The sequence below is a fragment of the Vulpes lagopus genome, chromosome 4 (genome assembly GCF_018345385.1).
Source record: "Vulpes lagopus strain Blue_001 chromosome 4, ASM1834538v1, whole genome shotgun sequence".
NCBI lineage: Eukaryota > Metazoa > Chordata > Mammalia > Carnivora > Canidae > Vulpes > Vulpes lagopus.
The window spans coordinates 84,243,468-84,269,972 of NC_054827.1; the positions used below are offsets into that span (position 1 = coordinate 84,243,468).

The 26,505-nt window shown below is 36.7% G+C and overlaps 1 protein-coding gene and 1 long non-coding RNA gene across 2 annotated transcripts in view; one reads left to right on the top strand and one right to left on the bottom strand.

Moving 5' to 3' along the window:
• Positions 1 to 26,505, bottom strand: part of XRCC4 (X-ray repair cross complementing 4) — a 277,018-nt gene that overhangs the window by 4,794 nt on the left and 245,719 nt on the right. The window lies entirely within an intron of this gene.
• LOC121489251 lies at positions 3,822 to 13,688 on the top strand. Its single transcript, XR_005987306.1, has 3 exons — positions 3,822 to 3,869; positions 12,110 to 12,187; positions 13,530 to 13,688. It is a non-coding gene; the product is annotated as an uncharacterized LOC121489251 (long non-coding RNA).

The window sequence follows — 26,505 nt, forward strand, 5'->3', positions numbered from 1 at the left end:
GAATTGGCTCATGTTGTTCTGGAGGTCAATAAGTCACATGATTTGCTGTCTGTAAGCTGGAGATCCAGGAAAGGCTGTGGTGTAATTCCCTCTGACTTTGAAAGTCTGAGAACCAGGGGAGCTGATAGTGTAAATCCCCATGGAAGCCAAACAGCTGAGAGGAACACCAGGAAGGGGAGCTGCTGGTGTAAGTCCCAGAGTCCAAAGCCCATAGAACCAGGAGCTCCAATGTTCTAGCACAAGAGATAATGGGTGTCCCAGTACAAGAAGAGAAAGAATTTGCCCTTCCTCTGCCTTTTTGTTCTTCTTATGGCCTAGATACCTAACCATGTTGGCAAGGGTGGATTTTCTTTATTTAGCCTAGTGATTCAAATGCTAATTTCTTCCAGAAACACCCTCACAGACCTCAAAATGTTTACCACCTATATGGACATGTGTTGGCCCAGTCAAATTGACACATAAAATTAACCATCAGACCTTGACTGAGACTGAGAAAAGAGAGAGCCATTCACTTATCTGAAACAATTGTGGACATAAAAATATCATCTTTGCTTTGTTCATTTAAAAAAATATTTTATTTATTTATTTATTTATTTATTTATTTATTTATTTATGAGAGAGAGAGAGAGAGAGAGAGAAAGAAAGAGAAAGCATCAACAGAGAGAGGGAGAAGCAGACTCCCTGCTAGGTATGGAGGCCAACACAGGGCTCTAGCCCAGGACCCTGAGATCATGAGTTGAGTTGAAGACTTAACTGACTGAGCCACCCAGGCACCCCCACTTTGCTCATTTTTGTTGACAACTTGAACATTAGGTTTATGAGCCTATTTAAAGACAACAATTTTTTTCATGAGGAACTCAAATGAATAGTAAGTTTAGTATATTTCAAGAACTCTTTCTAAGAAAAATTAGAAACACTCAATACTCATGATTAAAAAGGATAGTTTGTGGTTGTGTGATGGCATGCCCCAATAGATAGTTCAGCTCTGGTGACCAAAAAGGTACATTGTTACCTCTGTTACAAAGGTACATTGTTCTGTTCTCTTCCCTTCTCTTCTCCCCTCTCCTCCCTTCCTTTATTTTAAGGTTTTATTTATTTATTTGAGAGAGAGAGAGAGAGAGAGAGAGAGAGAGAGCATGAGCACGGGAGGGGCAGAGGGAGAAGGAGAAGCAGACGCTGCTGAGTGGGGAACCTGATGCACATGCACTGGATCACAGGACTCATGACCTGAGCCGAAGGCAGATGTTTAAAAAACTGAGCCATTCAGGTGCCTGGCACACTGTTTTTCTTAAGGAAGAAGTTTCACTCCAATAGACTGTTTCAGTCTGTGTCTATTTCATTGCTTATTCCACTGAATTGTACAGCAAATCTTTATGGCTTATGCTACTCAATCACTCAACAAACATGTATAGACCACCTGTTATATGCTCAGTGCTGTGCTAAGTGCTGTAGGAATTAGGATAAGAAAGTAAGTAAAATCAAACACAAATTATTGCCCTTGTATTGTTTATATACTGCTTTGGAAGACAGATACTGTTCCAATAATCACAGTAAATAATATAAAATTATAAGTGGAGATAAGTACTTTCCTACTAAGGGATGTGTTTTATAAAAGCATATAACAGGAGAATCTGGTCTAGACTGAGATAGTCAAAAAGGGCTTCTTTGAATCTGAGATCTAAAGCTGGATGGAGGTTAACTAAATGAGTGGAAGAGGTCTGGTTTAGATGAAGTGAACAGTATGTGCAAAGGCCACATGTCAAGTATTGCTTTAGGGACTTAAGACTAGTATAGCTGAGAGGCATAAATTGAGAGAATGATGGTTTGACATGGGACAGAGAGGCATGCAAAGGTCTGACCATGTAGAGATTTAAGAGACTGAAATATTCTAGTCTTTATCTTAAGAGAAAAAAAAGCAATTAGAGGGAAATTTGGGGAAGATGGGGGAAGGAAGCTGGAGAGTGACTTAACTAGAAAATAGTTAAGTCATTTTGAAAATATCACCCTATTTTCAATATAGGAAAGTCTGGAAGACACCAGCATGAATGTAGGAAGACCAGCTAAACTAAGTAGATTTTGCCAGTAGACTTGGTGGGAGGAACAGTCTTGGTGCCAAAATCTTGTGAGTAAATAATGAGAGAAATGAGCTATGATTTGAGATATTTAAAAGGTAAAATTGATAGAACTTGATGACAGATTTGAATTGGGGGAGGTAAGGAAGAAGGAAATATCAAGGATCACTTTTAGAATCTGACTGGATGGTGAGGCCATTAGCTGAGATGGGAAACATTGTATGAGTCCTTAGCAGAAGATCATGAATTTAATCTCAGATATTTTAAGTACGTTAAGTTTTTTAAGTGAGTTGTCAAATAAGAAATTGTACTTACGGGCCTGGAGTTTAGAGGGAATATTCAGACTAAATACATAGTAGTAAGGCAGATATCTAAAGTATGATGATGGAAGAAGTTGGGGGGGAAAGTATAGAGTGAAAAGAGAAAAAAAACCAAAGCAAGACAAAACTATGACCAGATTTAGTTTTCCAAAAGTGCAATGTGTCTCCCTCCTGACATGAGGCCCTGAGAAGGACACAACATCACTTCTTTGATATTTCTCCCCTCAAAGGTTTACCTGATTCTAATCATTAGGAACCATGAGACAATCAAAATCAAAAGACATTGTACAAAATAACAAGCTTATATTCTTCGAAGAGTCAAGGTCAAGAAAATGAAAGGAAGCCTGAAGAACTATTCTGGATTAAATGAGTCTAAAGAGACATAACAAGTAATTGTGATAAATGATGCTGAATTGGATCCTGGAGCTTTGTAATGGTACAAGGAAAAGTGTTAAGTGATAAAGCCTTTTGGCATAAATAGCCAATCATTTACCTCTTGATTATAAGTGACAAAAAGGCAGGAACCATGCCAGACTTATTCCTTACTATATACTCAGTGACTGCAGCCAAAATGCTTCATATACATATATTCTCAAGAAATATCTTCTAAAATAAGGAATGCATGAATAAATAGTGTATTCTTGGTGGATTTTCAGATTTATTAGTTGCTATTCTCATTTTCTGAATTTGGTTGGCTTTTTGGCCAGTTGCCGTTTCCATTTGCTGAACTTCTTGGTTCCTATAGAATTATAAGTGGGGGGAGGGGGTACTTGACCTTGCTAATCCTCCTACTGTCCCCTGTTCCCTCTCCCCTAATGACTAAGCCAATGACTTAGTCATCCCATGGACACCCCATGGACACATTCCTAAGATTGAGAAATTTTATACAGCACACAACCAGAAGAAAGGGCACTATCCCAGAAAGAGCTGGGGTTTTTTTCCCCCATTGAGCCACTAGAACTACTATCTCTTCAAATTCCAACAGGCTTCCATAATCTTAACCTGGAGGACTGCATGATAATTTTTTTGTTAAAAATAAGCTAGCTGTTGATACCTGATAAGGACTATTGTTTCCTATAGATTGTGGGACCTTGATTCATCTGGGTGTCCTCAACCAGCACTGAACACAGTATCTCATACATGAAGAATCTTGATTATAAACACACACACACACACACACACACACACACACACACACACCACAGAGAATACATTTATTGTCCATGCACCACACTTCACAATAAAGACATTAATTGATCTTGTAAGCTTCCTATCTGCAAAACAGAAGGTGGTTGAGGTTGATTAGTAGAAACCTCCACTATGTTTTATTTAATTGTGTTACAGTAAGGGGGTCTGTATCTCCAACTGAACAGACAATTTATGCTTCATTAAATTCTCCTTTCATTTTTGCACTTAGGTACTTCAATTAGATGGCAGCTCTATTTTGAATGGCTCATTCAAGCGTGACAAGATGCCAGTGAGTATCTGGAGAAGCAATAGAATTAAAAGCCCCCTTTACATCTGGAAGACACTACCTCTCACTTCGTATAATGCTCAATTGAACCCTACAGCTCATAAATATTCATAAGTCCGAAAAAAAAATCTTAGATAAATGAACAGACATCACAGAATTCCTTGATGGGAGGCTCAACTAATGCTTCAAAATTAGAAATTTATTTTTATAGAAGTGAAATATTTGCCTCATCTGGCACAGTTGGGGACTAAGTGGCTTAGAGCTCTATTTATTTTTAATTACAGTATGCATAGACTATTAACCCTTTGGTGATTAAATGACCCACCAATATGTAAAGATTGTAAGATGTAAAGCTTATGACTTTTCACTTTCTGAAACTGAATGATATATATTTGAATATTTTCTTTGAAATAAGTTTAATTTTATTCCAAACATGAACTATGCTTTTACATTTATGTATATATGTACTTAAAATTTATACAAATAAGGAAGGTTTAAATATGTGAGGATGATGTTATATAAGCTCCTTTACCATTATAATTACTTCAAAGAAAATCAGATAACCTGTAATTTCATTGGTGAGAAGCTGAGAATCTTAAATTTTTTTCTCTTTGAAGATAATTAAATATTAAAAATATTACTGCTTCCTTTTAATGTAAGTATTTACAATATTTTTAAGTTGTTTATTTTTATGAGCCAACAAAGTCATATAAAATAATTCTTCTGACTTATCATTTCGGGGTATATAATCATTAACCAAAATGTAGCCTTGATGACTGGATGTTTGTACTCCCTAAAGAAAAAAGTTCCCATTTTGTGTGGGGTTTCTTCATGACTTTGCATACTGTGTGATCAAATACCTTCCCCAATTTATATTCTAACTTGCTGACATGCAGATTTCTTGGAAATTGAGCTAGTAGCTATGGCACGCTTCGTTTTTATATTTTCTCTTTTAAGATGGAAACTAGGGGCTTTAAAAAAGTTTAGTCACATTTTTTTGGTAGCACAGGTTAATTCCAGAAGAAACTCAATGGAAATATGGAGACTTTCAGAGCAAAGACAGAAAAACACAGAGAAGCCAACTGAGATAGATATCAGTGATGCTCACAAGTTGAACCCTAGCTGATGGAAATGATTTGGCAGCAACCTTAAGTTTCATTTTCCTCTATGGAGAGGAAAACAAGTTTGTTTTGCTTTTTTATTTTTATTTTTTTTAATGACAATTGCCTCTTCAGTTTGTGTACTATCTCATGCATGAAGCCACTGAACAGTAGGTTTGGTTTCACCAGGTCTCCTTTGGCTCACAGGAGCCCTTACTCTCCCCTTTTCTGACCCACACATACATTCTTCAAACATTCTTATGTTAAAAAAGCAAAGAAAACCTCCACTCTCCATTTTTTGCTTTGACTCCCACACATGGCTGTTAGCCATTCTCCAAACATAGATGGAAGATAGGCTTAGAATCTTCAACCGGTGCTTTTTCATAAGATCTCCTCTCTTCAAATATTGTGATTCATTCTTCTGAAGAAAAATGATCTCTTTCCGGGGTTTTTCCTCTCACCACTAATTGGTTGTTTGTGAAACTTCCCATTTTGGCAGTAATACTCTCAAGTGATAAAGTTCACATTGATGCAATGGCCAAGTGTACAGTTAAAAAACTGACAATTTATGTTTCTCTCATGTAGTCTCCCATAAATAAAGAGAAAAGGGTCAGAGATGTAAAGAAACAAAAAGCAAACCCATCAACAATCCTTGACTGAAGGAAGGAAGCATATGTGAAGAGGAATAAAACCATTTCTTCAATTCTTTATCACGGACTATTTCCTTGCTTTGTCACTGAGTCAACAAAGGTGTAGCCAGTGTGCTCCGAGATTTGGGACTGTTTCAGACTACAGTTTGGCCTTATGCAAGCAGGCATTCAGTAAGGACACTGAAAATTCATAATGCCTCTTGAAAATCAAGAAGATAGTTCTTCACCACGTGTGTGTATGTGTTGCAGGAGTAGACTTCTCTTTGTCACAAGAGCAACTGTTTCCAAAATGAGATCATATAAAAATTTATCTAGCATGATTTCAAAATGATATAAGGCCTTAATTTGTTTTTTTTTTTAATTTTTATTTATTTATGATAGTCACAGAGAGAGAGAGAGAGAGGCAGAGACATAGGCAGAGGGAGAAGCAGGCTCCATGCACCGGGAGCCTGATGTGGGATTCGATCCCGGGTCTCCAGGATCGCGCCCTGGGCCAAAGGCAAGCGCCAAACCACTGCGCCACCCAGGGATCCCATAAGGCCTTAATTTGTAAAAGAAAAATGTTAATGTAGAGGAAGAAGTACATGGTTGAGAGATTATCCAGAAACTACAAATTTACAAGAAGCTCACACTTCGGCTCTGTCGCTATTAACCTCATCTGTCTTTATAAAATAAGTTATGTTTCCTTAGAATCAACTGTAGGTTTCCTTCTAATACTAATATTTTTCATTAGATATATCTCTATAGAGATATCTATTATATGTTGATATATATGGAATTCAATATTGGATAAGAATTTTATATATATATGTAATACAGATCTGTTTGTAACAATATATGTTATAAAGATGCCTACACAACTGTATCTATATATATCTAGACAGAGGAGAGAATCAATAAATCAAGTTTCATAGGATTTAGATTCTAATTAACTTATTTTTGAACTAACTCTCTATACACTTACATGTGTGTGAGCACATATATACACCCTGTATTGGTGCTGTTGTTCACAAAACGTTTTCGGATTTCCTTCTTCAGGAAGGCTATGTGATGTGCTTGGCCAGTAAATTATGAGCAGAAGTGGTATGTTTCACACCAAGGTGGAAATTTTGAGAGCCAGTGTTCATCTCATCCTATTCCCTTTCTGCTACTGTGGTGACCATGGAGGACATAACGACATGAAGTCTCTGTCAGTTTGTGTTCTTGAGTGATCTGGATAAGCAGAGACTCCTGACAGCCTGTGCTGGGCATGTGATATCACCCAAGAAATACGTTTTCGTTGGCAAAACCATTGAGATATGGACTTTGTTACCACAACATAATCTAGTCCAGAAGTTGGCATAATTTTTCTGTAAGAGGCCAGATAGTAAATATTGGCCTTTTTATTTTAACAAACTTTTAAAAATTCTTAATTTCCAGATGGTATAAAAACAAGCTGCCGACCAGATTTGGCTTGTGGGCCTTAGTTTTCCAATGCCCTAACCTAGCCTATACTGAATGTAAAAGGCATTTATCTCCTCTCTGCATCACCTTCTTCAGCTGCAAAATAGAATACAACTCTCCTAATCCTATCAGTTTCCCTGAGAGTAAAAAAAGAAATGATGGTGAAGTTATTTAGAAAAACAGTAATGTTATATGCTATGCAAAGTGTTATTTCAACTTAAATGATGATACAAAGGAATACTTCCAAACAAAGACAGTTAAAAAGAAACTAATTTCCTACATTGCATTTTATTTATTTTAACGTAAATACCCTATTTCATTTTTTTTTTTTTAGATATCCTATTTCGAAGGAAGTTCTGCTATGCCATAGCCCAATACTTACCAATGTGTGCTCTGTAGATCACTGGTGCTTTCAGATGCTACATACACTCATACACACAGACACACAATTAGGTTCTTTGGGTGAATAAATGTAGACAATTCTATGTACTTTTTAACATAATAACTGTCAATATCCAGGGGAATCTCTCTTCAGCCAAGTCACTTTGGGCCGCCTCGCATTGCCTCTTATTTGGTACTGAGCCATTACTAGCTTAATTGGTCAAAGTCAATTTATCCTGCTTCCCCAAGTTCTGTATATGTCCAGCTTTAGGACCCAGCTCTTGGTTTACAACATCTATGGAAAATGTGCATGGCATGCTTGGGCTTGAACAGCAGTTGTTGGCAATGGTAAAAATTAATTTCACGCTAAGGTATGAAGCTGAAACAAATGCAAGTTCTCTTGGCTTTAAAAATAAACACCCAGGAAATAGCACTGTATGAGAAAGGCAGAGGAAATATTTTTGGTTATTTGAGTTTTAACCTTTCTAGACCACTCGGTCCGTAAGAATCAAGAGAATTTGCAGTAGCACTCTATAAACAATTTCAGGCTTTTAAAAGCAACAAATAGAGCCCTACAGAGACCTGGTCATCTACAAGAGACATTATTCTATATTGGATTGCTTCACTCTCATGTGTGATAATCATCTTGATTTGCTATGTTATCCAAACCTAATTCAGTATGCAGCCCTGGAATGAGTAACAAATGTTTCCATTTAGAAATGTATTAGAATGCTTTAAATCAGCAAATCCAAGAAAGGAGGGAATTACAGGACAATAAAGAAATTAAAAGCTAAATTCAGATATATATATATATATATATATATTTATATATATAACATATATTTTTTATATATATCTATACTTAATTTTATTATGTGCCTGGAAAGAAACTTGAGAAATGTGTTAACTATGCCAGAATAGATATTTCTACTTCAATTTACATGGAACTGCAGAATGCTATACTCTATGATTTTGGTGATTTTCCACAAGATATACTAGGGGAGAAAAGTGATAGAGTATCTTTAAAGTGAGAAGTAATGGTCTATCCCATTAGTAGAAATTGCCTCCACCTAAAATGTTCTAGAGTTCTTCATGCACCCCCATCCTTTTTGCCCTGAATCACCTAAATCAAAGTGCCAGAGTAACAGCACCACTGGAAACTGGAGTCAAAAGACCTGATCTCGGGTAAGAATTTTCCAACAAATAACAGTGTGATTCGAGGAAAGTTACATAACCACTCTGAACCTGTACTTACTACATAGAAGATGTGGTTAATGATATCCTTCTCCTGATATGAAGATTAAATAACTTAATATATGTCAAGGGTTTATTACATGGTAGAATGGGCAAACAGGGGATCCCTGGGTGGCGCAGCGGTTTGGTGCCTGCCTTTGGCCCAGGGCGTGATCCTGGAGACCCGGGATCGAATCCCACGTCGGGCTCCAGGTGCATGGAGCCTGCTTCTCCCTCTGCCTCTGTCTCTGCCTCTCTCTCTCTCTCTCTCTCTGTGTGTGACTATCATAAATAAATAAAAATTAAAAAAATATATATATAAAAAAAGAATGGGCAAACAGAAAGAAGTATTGATGGTTATTATACTACTATCAGTATTTTTGTCTTCTACTTCAAGATGGTGCGTTGTCTTTCTTAGACAAGAAGAGAAATAGAGATACTTTTTAAGTGTATTTTCAAGATTATTAGGAATTTACTTTTAACAAACTATACTGCATTTTTTTATAATTGTGAAAAACACAAATCTGGGAAGACATATTTTAGGCAAAATGATGAAAATTCAGCACCTCATTTTGTATATACCATGTGGCTATAAAACTCCTCAGGACATACTCATGCCAATTCCCAAAGTATAAGAAAGAATCCAGTTTGTTTTAAATTGCATTTGGGTGCAATTGCCAGTTGTTCATGAATTTAACTTGATTCTGAAAGTACAAAATTATCTTTAAAAAGTCCTCTATATACTTTAGTGACTGTTATCATTGGAATATCGTTTTAATTCCAGTAGTTTTGAAAGACTGTGAGTGGTTTATGTTTTTCACCAATAATATGATTCCAAATGTTATTTTTAAAACTGTTAAAATAATAATTAATGATCTAATAATAAAACAACTAGGACATTAACATAGGCTACTTTGTATAGTGTGCTAGAAGGTTGAGTGAATGAGGCCAAAGTTACAGATTCTATTTAAGTATGATATGGTCTAGTTTGAAAAGCTCTGTTCTATAAACAGTGTACTTCTAGGCAGCCCCCTGGGACTACGGGCTTTGAGGACAAAAGAGAGACCAGGCAAAGGTGGACGGGGTACAGCCTGCATGCATACAACTGTTAGAATATAATCCAGAGCTGTGTCTTATAGATGGTAGTCAGTGGCATTTTGAGTAATAATAATCCTAACGATTCCAGTTTATTGAGTATTCACATGTTGAGGGTATAAATACACACTAGACGTGTTGACAGATGTTTTAAAAAGTTAATTTTGTTTGACTTAATCTTCGAGACAACACAAGGAAGGAGGTATTACCAACCCCTTTCCAAAGATGAAGAGAGGTAGGGAAGCTTGCTCAAATGACACAGATAACTCGTAGAGCCACAGCACTGCATGAAGGAATTCTCTTCTTCAAAGAAAGGTGCTTGAGGATGTGCCTATATAGTACTTGATGGGGCTGCTGAGCTTACTAAAGCATTGCTGTTGGCTTTCTAATATTTTTTTGAGCTATACTCTATAGTTGCTCTTTTCAGACAGCTGCATCAAAAGAAAAAAAACTCTGGAAGTGCAAAAATTATCTCTTCCTGGTTTTTTCCTTGGAGGAAGAAGACTAGATAATGGTGGTGATTGTGATGATAATAAGTGAGTACTTAACACAGGCTGAACACTGTTTAGCACATTTAATCCTCCCAACAACCTCAAATATAAGATAGATATCAGTTTACTCTTCATTCTACAGATGAAGTAAATGAGAATTAAAAAAGCCAAGTAATTCCCTCAAGGTTCCACACAACTACCAAAAGGAAGAGCTGGGACTTAGGGTAACCTCCATCTAAGGTCAAAGCCTGTGCTCTACCTCAGATAATGACAAAAATAAGCAGCAAACAAATGTTTACATGACTTGGTGGATTTGTGATGAAAATTACACCCAACTTTCTATTATTCCATCTAAATTCATCCTCCCCAGTTTAGCTCTTAATGATTTATTGATTATTTCATGGCCTAGCACATTATGCTCGTAATGAAAGCTTCTTGCAGAAACATGTATTTCCTGGGATACAAAAATTCAGGGAATGGAATGTACAAGATCTTCACACATTCTTATTTAACTTCTTTTTCATCTAATTGGTGAAAAGTCATAATTGCGATCACACTTCCCTAAGGTACCTGTGATCTGCATAAAATGCTTCAATTTACTTACAGCATGTGTGCACTCAGCCATAAAAACACAACGGAGAACAATTCAAATTAAATTTCATCATTTGTTCAAATACATGTCTCTTTGGTCACACCTTCTTAATGAATGGTAGCAGACCAGCAACACAGCTACTAAGTTATTTTAATAGGGTGATGTAACGGCGTGTGAACTGTTACCTCCTGGGAGAGTAAGTGACAGATTCCAGTTCTCATTACTGCGTAGCTTAGTCTCAGACAATTCATTAGTGCCCAGTGTGGCAGCTCTGCTGAGTGCCCTTAATTTGGAAAAAGAGACAGGAGGCCTGTGTGCCCAAGAAACCCTAAAGACAGATGAGCCGGAATTGAAGGCTTTTAGGGCAAAGGACTCTCTTGAGAAGATGGCGATTATTCACCTAGCTTTTCAAGCATCAGTGACAGCTCTCTCCTCTCTTTAGTCTGCGTCAGTACAAACATTAGAAACAACAGCAGACTCCTGGATTTCCCCTCACCTATGAGAAGGCAGGTGTAATGCAGATGTTTCAAAGGCACCATACGGCCGTATGACTTATTTCTATTATAAATGGCTTTTCTACTTTACAGAATGACAGAGAGCAGCAGTAGTATAGAAAAATGCGATCTATCAATGATCCTATTTTATTTTTAGGTAATGGTTTTTAATCCTCTGCACCAAACGAAACTTGCTTGGTGTGGATTGATTTAAAAATCTGATATGTGCTATTTCTGCCCTGTGTTGGTAAAGATGTTATGAAGATACTTGAACTAGCTTCATAACAAACACAGAGTTCTGACTTCTGGACAATTAAAGGTGCCAACAGCACTATTCACATACTATTAAAAAGCTTTCAATCATTTTTTTTTTTGACTGAAATCCTTAGTACTATATACAACAAATACTCATATGCATATAGATGTTTGCATGGATGAAATTAATGTTTCAGTACATGTGATGTACTGTTCTATAGTACTGTACTGTTCTAATCTCTTCATTTAGTTTATACTATTCTATTGTAGGCTATTCTGTTTTTTCAAATGTTAGCTTTTAAAAGTGTTGATTTTTTTAAAAAAACTGATTTTCCCACTTACTAATAAACCAAAACCTATTATTTGAAAAACTATATGAAAGTACCAAGGTATTAGGGTAAATCCCTTTTTATGCTAATTTTTGTAAGAATTAAACTTTACTTATTGTAGGACATGCACTGTGCCATTACTTCACAAAATTTCTAACTTAATTTGTTCTCTACAACAAGGATAGATATTATTCCACCTCTCAGATGAAGAAAATCAAGCTTAGAGCGTAAAGAAAGTTGCTCCAGTGCACACAGCAGGTAAGTGGCAGAGCTACAATACTGGCACATAGTAAGCACACAATAAGCAATGAGCAGATGGATGGATGGATGGATGGATGGATGGATGGATGGATGGATGATGGTTGAACATGAATCACAAACCTGTTGACTTTGGACTATTGGATGTATTGACAACTAATCCTCATTGCACCATTCCTTTCTGGATCACAGTCTAACACTATGGTTTTCAGCTATCTCAAAACAAAAATAATAGTTTTTATCTGAAAATGCAAAAGTTCTTTCTTTATTGGGAGGGGTAAGAGTATAACAATAATTATAATGATTAATACTGACTGGTTACTCAGTGTGTGCCAAGACTACTCTAAGTTTTTTTTTTTTTACATATATCAATATAAAACAAAGTAGCCAGCCCAAAAGATTATTGAGGATTAAATTCATTTAATTCTTTGATCAAACCTATGGGCCAGTTACTGCTATTATCTGCTTATAGTTGAGGAGACTGAGGCACAAAAAGATTAAGTGACTTGCCTAAAGACACACAGCTAATAAAACCCAAGACATCTGCCTCAGAGCCTAAACCCTTTTTACTCCTGACTGAAAACAGCCAAATTCTTCTTCTATCATGAAATCAAGGTTGATTTCTTCCAAAGGAAGCACACATACAAAAAAATGCTAAATGCTTTACTGGAGTGAGCCATCCAGGATAAGCTATTTAGCTCTCCTAACATGCTCATGAGTTCCTAACTGTAGAGCATTTTTCTGAGGGTTTGGATATGGCCTACATTACCCAATGCAAATACTGAGGACTATGATTTTAGACTATCTTGTATTTTCATGTCTCAGTATTTTATAAAATTAGTGTTAAAATATATACCTTTTAAGAAATTAGTCACAATGTTATTTTTAATACAATCCAATTAAGAACTATTTGCAGTTAACAGCAAATCATTCTGCTAAGACAATGTTGGGGAGACAAAGAAATTCATTCTCGAGTATAATGAGTACCTTAAGGGTTGGGGGGATCTTTGCTGGGACATTTCTTTGACAGAATTTAAGGGATTAACAGCAGATCTTGAAGAAGTAGCTAATTTAAAGCCAGAAGGCAGGTTTTACCTGCAGATCCCACAAGGAAGCAAAAGAACAGAGACAAGAAGGTTGACGAGAAGATGGGTGAGAGTAAAGCTGAGTCCTACAAGCTAATTTGTAAAGAGACTTTCTTCCTTTGGCCCCAGTTTATCTCCTGCATTTGTTGAAGCTTATAAGCACTACCACATAAATACAGTGGATGGAACTGGTTAGAGCTTTTATAGCAGAGAAGGCCAGTGCCCATAGATATACATGACTTTCCTTTTCTATCCAGGACCAGCACTAAGTCAACATTTCCTAGCCTCTTGACATTCTGGCCAATGAAATGTGGGTAGAAGCAATGTGTCTGGTCCCTAACAAGCTCTCGTGAGATCTTCTATTCTCTCCTTTCTTACCCACCTGCTGGATGACACCAGACAATCTTGTGTTACTGAAGAAGGCATATCAGGTAGGTCCTCAAATGACTGGATGGGGCAGAGACACCCTCACAATCTTCATCAGAGTGACAAGGGTGAGAAATAAACTTGTATTGTATTAGGTCACTGAGATTTTTACAGCAGCTAAAATTACTCACACTACAGCAGTGCTAAAGTGTGAACACTGGTGCAAATGCTGTATTTTAAATTAAAGATTGTGATTGGCATTTAGTGTTGTAAATTAGGAATGTGGGTGTGTTATTCACAAATGTGGCTGGTCTGCTCTTGTTTGGAGTCATGACTACTCCCAGCAACCACCCTGGTACAACAGAACACGTAGTCAGATCGGTTCTCTCTCCACTAAACCTGCTGGAGCCTGGTGAGAGCCCCACTGCCCACTTCTTGATGTATCAGACACACATACATACCTACACATACACACAATTATAAATATATATTACACATATTTATTTCTGTACCCTTTATCTTATATATTCAAATATGTATTTAAATATCTATGCGCACTCTAGCTAGCCACCTACTATTAAACAAACATGGCTCCTTCTGATCTCTCAGATAAATCCAGCTTGGCAGTTTCACTCCTGTATCTGCAACCTCTTTCCCTGACAGTTAAGAATCCTGGCTCTCAATAACACAATGTACTCACTTATTTGTTCATCCCAATAATATACATGTACTGAGAATTGCAAAATGACCCCTGTGAAGAATAACTTGACCAACTAGAGCACAAGAGTAATGTATTGTTGTTATGCAGTCATGAGTTGGTGCCATTGAAGACAACATACATGGACCTGGAGGTATTATGTTAAGTGAAATAAGACTGAAAAAGACAAATACCATATGATTTCATTCATAAGTGGAATTTTAAAAAAGAATAAATAAAAAGCAAAATTGCATCTATAAATAAAGAGAACAAACTGATGGTGGCCAGCTGGGGAGAGAAGTGAGGGAATGAGAAAAAAGGGTGAAGGTTAGTGGGAGATCCAGACTTCTAGTTATGAAATGAGTAAGTCATGGAAATAGAAGGTATAGTATAAGGAATATAGCCAATGATATTGTGGGGTTTTTTAAGAAATATTTTATTTTTAAGTGATCTCTACACCCAACACGGGGCTTGAATTTATACCACTGAAATCAAGAGTTGCATGTTCTACTGATGAAGCCAGCCAAGCAAGCCTATAACCAATGATACTATAAGAGCACTGTATGGGGACAGATGGGAGCTGCACGTGTGGTGAGCACAGCAGAATGTATACATTTGTTGAATTACTATGTTGTACACCTAAAACTAATGTAACATGGTGTGTCAACTACACTGAGATAAAAAATTCAATTAACAATTAAAAAATAAGATAGAAAAAACATGGTTTTCTTCTTAAAGAAAACTGAACAAAAGCATGAGGACAAAGATAAAACTCTGAATAAAATTAATGAATTCACTGTGCTTCTTATAACAAAGATTGGCTCAAGAGAGCTGGCCTATTTAGTGTTGGTTTGTTTTGTTTTGTTTTGTTTTCCTGAAGCCAGTTGACAATTCTATTAGCCAATCTATGACTGCTTTCACTGTATGTTACAGGAAAAAAAGCTTCAACTAAAAAAGCTTCAAGGAGTTTAAGTACTGGATGCAGAAGAGTTAATCTTCTGCCTGCAATGTTTGTCTCCCTTCACTTATCGACATGTTAACTAGCACATAAATGATTTCAAGGAGAAAAGCATTGTCTGTCAACTTTCTGCACTAAAAAAGAAATTTGATGAACATTTTCTTCATTCAATAAAAGAATCTGATTGGGGAACGACCGTATATGCCATATAAAGTAGGAATTAGACTGGTCGGTAAAAAGGATACAGTTTGTGACATTTAAAATTTCTATCTGAAACAGTCTTTTAAAAAAGGAATCTGAAAATGTTGTCACTCTGGCCAGTGATTTGGCCAACTTTCTTTACCACTGTCATTAGTAATTGCTTATTGATGTGAATCCAGACACTTAAAATAACGTGACATCAAGACAGAAAAATATAGGCTGTATCTCTATATAAAGATAGAGATACAATACCTCTCCTCCTTCACCAATACCATTCACAACTCCCGTGGTATATGGTGTTAGTATCCACGTTTTACAGATGAGGAAAATTAAGCCTACAAAGGTTAAATAATTGCCTAGAGTTGCATATCTGGTAACTGGGCATGAGCTGGTCTTGAACCATATCCACCTGATTGATTCTAAAGTCTGGGGTACTCATGAACACTGCTATTGTTTTCATTCTTAGAATGTCATTTGTCAATTTTTTAAATAACTTTGTGGCCATCTACTACACATTCACAATTTGCTTAACCAGACCTCTACCAAGTTACATTGAGCCTGTTGCCAAGTTTTTACTATTATGGAAAAAAAAACGCAACAGTTAAATCTTTAGAGCTACTTCTCTTTCCATCTGTGCAAATGTATTTACTAGATAAATTCCCATGTACTGTGTAGAAAAGACATAATAAAATTAACGGATTTTTAAATTTCTGCATACTGCAAAAATAAAAACATCTTATCTATTGATAGAAAATTCAATATATCATGAGAACCTTAATTCTTCTAGTAAAATAGTTTTTTTTTCTTTGTATCTAGAGTCTATCAATGATCCTAGAGACCATAAAGTGGGCAATGAAAATATAGTATATTGAGAGAGTGGTACAAAGTTGTTTAAATATGTCCACTTTAGGCCAGAACATATGAATTCTAATTTAGGCACCATTGTTTATTAGCTGTGTAACCTTGAAAACATTATTACTATTCTCTAGACCACTTTCTCATGTGAGATAATCTAATCACTATTTTCTATAGGGCTATTTTGATCATTATATAAGAAAATGCATGCAAAGCACTTAGTAGTAGTTACGCAAAAAGTGGTCAATAAATATTCATTACCAATGTATCTGTTAGTTTTGTACCTTTGTCTTTGGTGTGTATGACATCATTTTTAGTATCCAAATCTCCAAGAGTTAATATATTATTATTATTTTAATATTTTATTATTTCACTCGTTCAACCAGATTTACTGACCACTTACTATGTACCAGGCACTGTTCTAGATGTTGGGGATACAGTAGACCCATAGAAAATGGATTCATATTTAACAGCCATCAAAGTTCTGTAGCAATCAGAATATTTTAATGTATTTTAACTTAAAAAATAACATCAGTTAAATAATATCCTCCTAAGCAGAATTTAGGACATTTAATTATAACTCTAAAGATTTGGTGTTATTTTAAATTGATTTTGATACTTTCCTACAAGTGAAAAATGACACCACTGTTTACGGGTCAATAGCTAGTGGGAATTCTTTTTACAGCTGCCTTGTGTCATTTATCTTGATCAGACACTAAAGAAGCCATTTCTGGGTAATTTACAAGATCATTGTGTCTTTTATACCCAGGCTTCCGGATCACCAAAGAATACAGCTTTAACTTTATTTTCATTTATCCATGGAGAAAAAGAATATGTAACAAAAGTCTCAAATTTACATTTAAATTCACTTGTTTTTAAAATATCAGTTGAACAAAAATATCAATTGGTAACAACTGCAAAAAGAGGGAACTTAAATGTATATTTCACCAGAGATATACATTTTTGAAACTTCAATAATTTAGTATCAAATTTCCTTTATCACTTTTCCTTTTAGTGTCTTTCTAATCCTTCTCTAGGTCTATGCATTATTATGCATATATATGCATATCTACATATATCAAAAATAAATGTATAAATACAGATATGTGTATAGGCACACATACACACACATATATACATATATGTATATATGTATACCATATTTTTTCTCCTACACCACCAGCAGTGGTATTTGGTGGATAAGTAGCAATCTTCTTATTGTTATTTAAGTCTGTGTGTATGGTTTGGAAAAGTTAGTAAGGGATCAAAGTCTGCCGGGAATGATGTCATAACAAGGTAATATGGAATCTGATTATGTGCAAAGCTGGATATTTACACAAAGAGGTCAGAAACCAGCTGGCTACATATAAACTAAAGAAAAACCAACAAACTTCCTAAGACAGTTCTTATTCTTGATCTGCTATGAACTTGCAAGCTTAGCACAATTTTCTAAGACCCAGATATTGAGAATGTTTCCTAAGTCAGCACAAATACACTCAAAAATGTTGTGTGGCTTGTTCTCCAAATTATACTGGAGGCAATAAAAAATCTGTTTCCTTTCCCTTTGCATATCATTTAAAGATTATAATATTGTTTTGAAAAACTGTAGCAACATTTTACCTCTATGATTTAGGGTAAACATCCTTCGATAAAACAACTTGTAGCTATTTTTATCTCTATTTTTATTCTAAAGATTTGCACATCTGTTCAAATTTGGTTTTGGGGTAGACTCCATTGATTTGTCTGGACTATTGTCTGGAATATTGGAAGAGACAGTTATCTGAAAAGTCAGCTCTATGATTCTTTGCCTTCATCTCTCCTACCTTCCTTTTTATTTCCCTCTTTTCTTTCCTTCTCTTTTCTCTCATTTTTGTCTTCCACCCCTTCTCCTTTCTTTTTCATGACTCTAAAATATTAACAACCAATATCACAAAAGATTAGGTAAGCAGATAAAAACTTGGGTCACTTACAGTGCAAAAAAGTTACTGAATTGTTAAACTATTTTATCTTCACCAAGTATATTCATTCTCTTCAAAGGATTGAAGGCATATTCTGAATTGGGTACTGGATTGATTAGAGAAAGGAAAAGAGGAACTAGAAATGTGGTATTTCTGGATAAGTCCATAAAAAATGATGACAAACCAAAGGTGTACATTAAGGCCTAATAACAAGAATAGATATAGGCTAGGATCACAATTCCAACATTAGATTGAAGATAAGATTTAAATTCTTTGGGGGATCCCTGGGTGGCTCAGCAGTTTAGCACCTGCCTTCGGCCCAGGGCGTGATCCTGGAGACCCTGGATCGGATGAGTCCCACATCGGGCTCCCTGCAGGGAGCCTGCTTCTCCCTCTGCCTGTGTCTCTGTCTCTCTCTCTCTCTCTGTCTCTCATGAATAAATAAATAAAATCTTAAAAAAATTCTTTGATGGAAATATAAATAACTGCCCTATTCATTCTATAATACCTTTAATAATTTTTTTTCTTTTTTAAACTCTTGATTGCCATGCCATCCATTTTTTTGCGAGGTTAAAAAGCCCTCAGCTTCATGGTGTATGGAGCCATTCGTATTAGAATGGTTAAACAATAAAAAGAAGTTTCACGCTAGCATAAAATCCATGGATTTGCTGATCACAATGTACATTAGCATATTGATGGACTTTAATATCTGGTAGACTCTAAATGCTTTACAAAGCCATAGAGATATTTTGGCATTTACAGTGAAACTCTTTTCTGAACATTTGGTTTTAATAATCTTGAAGATCTTCTAGTTTAATTTTCTTTCACATTTATAGACACTTCGTTAAGCCAGTCTTTTAAAATAAAAGAAAAATGGTTAATGATCCCATCTCAGGACAACATAGTGTAGCAACGGACCGCAGGCTCAAGTACCAAAAGGGCAAACACAAATAGTTGTAAAACAACTATAATGTAACGACCCACATTTTGTGTCACCATGACTCAGGATACCCAGATAGGGTCAAAATAAAATAGTGGTAAACAAAGCTAAAATGTCAACATACATTTGGGCTGGCCCACTCTGTCTAGAGCAATTCATTCCTCCATTCCCTATCCTCCTCTCATTTCCCCTGATGTTCACTCTGCTTTACCAGTCTTTGAAGTTCAGGGAATTTATGAAAGAAAATCTGTTCCATGATGTGAACTAGTTTTTCTACTTCGTGTCTAAAAGGGCTACTTAGCTTTTGCTTCTTTTCCCAAGACCAGAGAGAAGACTCCGAAGTCCCAGAAGATCTAGACACAACATAGCAACCTCCTTCAGGGATGTGAAGCCTTGAATTTCTCAGGAGAATGTAATTAATTGCTTCTTTGGCAAATAAGGGAGGGCAGTGTGAGTCATTCACTCATGGTAAGCTCCGATGGAAGTTTTATTTTATATTCTTCAAAGTGGGAACAGCTTCTTTTTTTTCTCACAGTTATAACAATATTCTGTGCTTACTCTTAAAATATCAAAGAATCTAGAAAGGTAAGAGAAGAGGTCTCAACTGTAACTTTGCAAGCCATACAGCCATTTTGTTGCATATTCTACAAGAGTTGTTTAACAAAATACATCCTTGTTAAAGTTGTTGTGGTGAAAAACACATAAAATAAAAAAAAACACATAAAATAGACTTTACCATTTTAAGTGTACAGTTCAGCAGTGTTAAGTTTATTCACATTGTTCTGGAACAGATCTCCAGCACTTTTTCACCTTGTAGAACTGAGATTCTATGTCATTTTTAACAAAAGTGGTTTCTCAGCCCTGGTAACTACCATTCTACTCTGAGTTTAAATACTTTAGATACCTTATATAAGTGAATCATGCAATAGTTGTCTTTTTGTGAATGGCTCATCTCACTTAGCATAGTGTCTCCAAGATTCATCCATAGTATAACATGGGACAACTTCCTTCCCTTTTAAGGCTGAACAATATTCAATTGTATGTATGTACCACATTGTTTTTATCTGTTCATCATCAGTTGACATTTGGGCTGCTTCTCTCTCTTGGCTATTGTGAATAACACTGCAAAGAACATGGGTGTGCAGATCTCTCTCTTTTTTTTAAAGATTTTATTTATTTATTCATGAGAGATATACACACACACAGAGGCAGAGACACAGGCAGAAGATGAGGCAGGCTCCATGCAGGGAGCGCGATGCGGGACTTGATCCCAGGACCCCAGGATCATGACCTGAGCCAAAGGCAGACGCCCAACCGCTGAGCCACCCAGGTATCCCAGATATCTTTTGAAATGAACATTTATATCGTTTATAATTCTCAAAACTATGAACCTAAGTATTTGTATAATCGATCAATTATTCTTTTAAAAAGTTCCTATCAGTAGGATTCTGAGTCAAAGGCTCTATGCATAAAAAGGAACCTATATTTCAAGTAATACATGTGTCAGGTACAGATCAAACATTACAATATTTTCTATTAAAGCAAGCCTTTTTTCCCTTTTCTTTTTGAGTATAGTTGGCACACAATGTTACATTAGTTTAAATTGAACAACACAGTGATTCAGACAAGTTTATACGTTATGCTATGCTTACAGTATTTGTAGCTACCCTCTGTCCCCATACATCACTATTACAACATCATTGACCATATTCCTTATGCTGTGCGTGTATTCCATGATTTATTCATCCCATAACTAGAAGCCTGTATTTCCCTCTCCTCTTCACTCATTTTGCCCAGCTCCTACCCCCTCCCCTCTAGCAACCATCCATTTGTTCTCTGTTGTATTTATAGGTCTGATTCTGCTTTTTATTTGTTTGTTCACTTAAAACAACAGTCTTTTTCCCCGTGCCTCTCCATTGTCAGCCCAATGCCCCAATAGATCCAGAAACAAATTTTTAAAATTGTTTTTGGTTTCATTCTCTGTCCCTTACCACAGTTATTCTAGACCATTGGTTCTCAACCATGACTACACACTGGAATCACCTCAGAAGCTTTTTTAAAAAATACTGATTTCTGTACTCTATGCCATTTAAATAAAGCATCACCTTTTAAAGTAGGGTTGGGCTATTTTTTAAAAATGGTATTTTTTTTAAAAGCTCCCTAGGTGATTCTAATAACCCATAGCCAAAGCTGAGAATTACTCTTTTAAAGGAGCGATATTCAAACTTTAATATGCAGATAAAACACTGACAGATCTTGTTAAAATGCAGATCCCATTTCAATAATTCTGCAGTGGGGAGGGGGCTGAGATTGGGCTTTTCTGAAGTGATGTCAACACTTCATTTTGCTGTATGAAGGAGCTAGATAATACATGTATTCTTCTGTTCAATTACTTTAGACAATATGCAGTGATTCCCTGAGGTGAAGACGGGGGGGGGGGGGTGTTGATCATTTTCATTTCCATCTCAATACATATTTTTAAGATTTTGTTTATTTATTTGAGATAGAGAGAGCTCAGGCTGGGGGTGGTGGCGGCAGAGGGAGAGGGAGAAGCAGATTCACAGCTGAGCAGGGACCCAGACATGGGGCTCGATCCCAGGACCCCAGGATCATGACCTGGGTCAAAGGCAGATGCTTAACCACCTGAGTCACCCATGTGCCCCTCCAGGTCAGTATTTGTTAAATTACTTTTAGTTTTATTATTGGTTTCTTTTAGGTAATAAAACAAAATTCTCATTTCTTTTTCTAATTTTGACAGTATTGCTTGATCTTGACCACTCCTTAAAAGATGAGATAGTTTTCTATTTTTCCATCTTTCCTCCTAGAAAACTTTTGTTCCATCTTTTGTTAGCTTTGACATGTAATCCAAGTAGCTAATATTTCTGTTCTCTTCTGCAAATACAAATATATCTTCCATGTTATGCCATTAGGTTGTCTCTTAAGTAGAAAATCAATAAAATGATTTGCCAATGTTAGCTTTAATACAAAAAACAGATATACACCATGCCAATTGATGCACTAGGCTTCCAGTGCCTTTTCCATGGGCCCTTGTAGAGGAATCTAGGCCACCCAAATGATATTGTTTGTAGCATGAAGGTCCATGGATTCCTTAAAATCTAAGCATTTAATTTTCATCACATTTTGATCAAGACTTTGCAGTACAACTTTTCCGCTGCAATTTCTAGTACTTCCTACTCCCACCCCTTTTGTTGCTTATCCTTTAGTTTCTCCAGCCATATGAGCATAAGCCATATGAGCATTCCATAAGCCACATGCTGTCCCTGAGGTTCAGCCTACCTCTGGGACTTATTGTTCCAGTCTCTTCAGGACTCGTGGTTCCTAGAGCCCTGTGGCAACCTGGAACACCCTTTATTCCTTTCCTGGGTCCGAGCCACTGTTCCCACCTTCCTTGGTTACTGATCTCTTCTGCTGACACTCAAGTAGCTTCATATGAGATGACACATAGGTGATAAATGTACTTAGTGCTTGTATCTCTGAAACTGTTCATAGAGAATTCTAGGTAAAACGTTTTACTTCAGAACTTTAAAGGTATCAGTTGGAATCTCTTTCCTTTGTGAATTGTGACTTTTTTCGCCCTAGTGGCTTGCAAGGTTTTCTTTTTAATTCTATTATTCTGAAATTTCACCACAGTGTGCCTAGTTGGGGGGTTTGTTTCCATTCATTGGGTTGGACACTCAGTGAGCCATTTCAAACCAGAGTCTTATTGTTCTTTAGCTCTAGCACATATCTTTTTTTATTATTTGGTTGAATAATTTAAACACTGCCTTGCCTCCTCTCTTTCTGAGGTTTTTAATAGTTGAATACAGGGTCTCTCCGTGTGTTCTTCAGATTTTCCATCCTTTGCCTTTTATTTAATGTTTTGAAAGATTTCCTTGATTTTATTTTTTCCAGTATCTCTACTAATTTTTTTTTTTTATTTTGGCAAATTATATTTTAAATCCCTAAGAGTGCTTTCTCATTCTCTCCTCCTACTTCCTGTTTTGCAGATGTATAGTCTTTTCTTGAATCTTTCTGAGAATATTTCTAAGGATGATTTTTTTAAATACTTTTTGTTTCCTCAATCATCTCAGTTTCCTCTGAGGTTGTTTTTCTATATTTTAGAATTTGGTATTTCTCTTTTTATACTGCTAGTTCTCCTCATGTTCTAGTGACTTCTGTTATTAAGAAAGCAGGACTGGGTAGATGGAGGAGATGTTTCTGCTTTGGTAGTGGCATAAGACTATTCTCCTAGCAGGTCTCTCCCCTTTTGAAATGTTTTCCTGGGTTGGGCCGAGCAGCATTGACCAGTAAACTCAGATCAATGGGAGTGGGAGCGGGCTGTCAGGCTGAGTGCCTGCACAATGCTCAAATGATAATGGCTTCCCTCTGAGGCATCAACAAATTTAGACATGTTATCTTTTCCCAGCATGTTCCGTTTCTTTAGAAGGGAGTCATCATCTATTTTGTCTGGGGTAAAATGCGAGTTGCCTGCTTACATATGTGGGAGATAGGGGGCTGACTTGAAGAATTCTGGGCATAGTCAGACCTTTAAGTAATCTCTGTCTTTAGCTCCATCTTTCACTCTCCCTCTGTTGTGTCTACTGACTGCACTCAAGGCATCTCAGGGGTTCCACAAGGCAGATTAGCTTTCTTCCTCTACAGTGCTGTCAGAGGGTACTCTAGGCTGATGATTTTTCTGCCCTCTTTTCTGTCTAATGGCTCTCATCTACCTCTTTGTATTCCAGGAATTTATTAAATAGCTCAACCTTTGGTGACACACACACTTCTCATTCTCGTTTGTTGGGCCAGGCAGATGCCCTTTTCATTTTAGTCATTACTATGTTCTCCTGCTCTACTCTCCATCACAGAGCAGTGAGCAGCTCCTGTAAATGACACTTATGTGCCAATGGGCTTCCATGGAAGTTCAGCCAGTGGGAAGCCCTGGAAGGATACTGGAGAGAGAGAAAAGGAAGAAGGCAATATATTTCTCCCTTCCCTTTCTGCCCTGGGCAGCATGTCTAGAAGTGTTGCATTTCTTCTTTCTTGTCCAACACCTCCTGACCTCAAGCAGCCCCTTTATGCATGGTTTCAGCTCTTGCCATGCAGACTGGGCTTCTTAGACTCCAGCAATAATTTCTTCCTTGGCCCCTTCAGCCCTTCAGTTGTGGCAGTAGTGCCTGATGTCGCAAATTCATCTGGCTTATTAGACGTTCCTAACACTTTCAGAAATAGGTGCCCATATTGAGTTTTCTCTATTAAACTATTTGGTTCAATTTTCCTGACTGAACTTGAGAGATACAGATATAAAGGGGGATTCCAGTCTACATTTCTATATTTTGAATTCAATAAGGTCTTGGAAGAAACGAGAGGCCAATGCTTGTGTTTAGCCTGCCATCTTGAATTGGAAAAAATATACATTTTGAGGCTTTTGATACATATTGCCAAATTGCCTACTAGAATGTTTGTATCAAATTACATCCCCACTGACTGTGATGGTATCCATATCCCATCACCCTCGAAACACAGGGTATTGATGCTTCTTTTTAAACACTGCATCCAGTCTTTGTACAGGGATCTAATGAAAACTTCAAGTTTTCCTGGCTCAGAAGATTTCATATTTGTGTTGTTCTAACAGCTGGAAATGATCTATGAGGAGATAGAGCCAATAGCACTCTCCTAACATTTGATTCAAGATGGTTGGCCACGTTACTAAGGAGCCCAGAATCCCAACAGTATGAAAAAGAAAGCAGCTTTTCCAGTGTCTGCTTCTGATATCTAAAAGGAAGGAATTATTCTGGCTCTCTAGAAAAGTAAAATTCCCCAAGATAAATAAAATCATTGCTAAGATCCAAATTATTAAAGCATGACTCAAAGAAGAGAGTGTCTCACAAAAGACTGAGTTAAAATCAACTCCTAATATCTCTGCTTCCTAGCTTAAAAATTCATTGGAGAAAGTTGCCACCTGTCTCCCCGAGGATCTCCCATAGATTTCCAGTTAGAGTACTAAACACAGAATAGGAGTACTAGGAATCAGGAACCTCCAATTTCACCTTATGAAGTAGTGGCATAATTGCAGCTTTCTTTGTAATCATGTGGAAATATCAGTCTGGAGTCTTGATTAGCCACAGGTGTCCATGACTCAGCCCATTTTATGGTGGCTTCACCCAATACTTACTTTCCCTGCAATATTGCTCTTGATACTTACCACCTTATCACCTGCTAGTCATCATTCCACCCACTCCAGACCTCCTGTGCCTGCCATGTGCCTTCTGCTTGCACAGAGTATATTGAGATATGCTTTTACACCAACTAATCGCTCTTGAATGCACATAATCTACACTCTTTGGTCTCAGTTTTCTTATCTATTAAATGAGGCTAAATGATCCGGGAACTTACATCAGCTTTGAGAAGGAGCTATGATGGCTGGGAAATAATGTGTCTTTAGTAAAGTCATTTAGCTAGGGCTGTTATATTCTCAAATCTGGCCACGTGATCTTGTTTTCCAGAAAGATTATTTTATTTTTTATGTGTTCAAAGCATGATTTTAAGTACTTAAAATGCAGTACAATTTTTTTCTATCCTGTTCTGACATTTCTCTTTTTCTCCTTCTTGTCTTAATATTCCAGGAGCGTCAAAGAGTGGAAGTGTTTCACCTCTCTCTTGACGTCCGAGAGGGCCATGCTCTGTTATTCAGTGAGTCCATTCACATCTCTCTTACTCTCCCTATCGTCCACCAACAGGTTACTGTGGGATGGAGAAGAGATTTGGTTTTATGAAGTGATGAACCAGTGCTCTGACTAAACCCAAATGTTTTGGTGACTGTTGGGGTGGAACCCAATAATTCTGCCAAGTTGGGATTAGCACCAGTGCTACTTCCCCGTTGGTGGAGATTCAGCTCAAAATCACGGTTAAAGAGAGATGAAGGAAATCCAGTATGCAAGTGGACTGCAATTATAACCACCCAAAGTTTTTTTTTTGCAAAGCTTCAAAGAAAGGAAAATGGAAAACCTCATCACACACATTAACACATCATTTGTAATTTGCCTAATGGGTATCTTTGTTGAAAACTATTTCTAGTGAGATGGATGAAAAGCTAACGTGGTCAACAGATCGGACCAAATCAAGCACAAAAAAAATGTCCCTAGGGCTTTTTAAATTTCATATCACCACAATCTTCTATATACATAATTTCTTACCAATCTTCTCAGTCACAACTTGTTCCTTTGAACCCTAAGAATCAAGGTAAGGTTCAAAAATC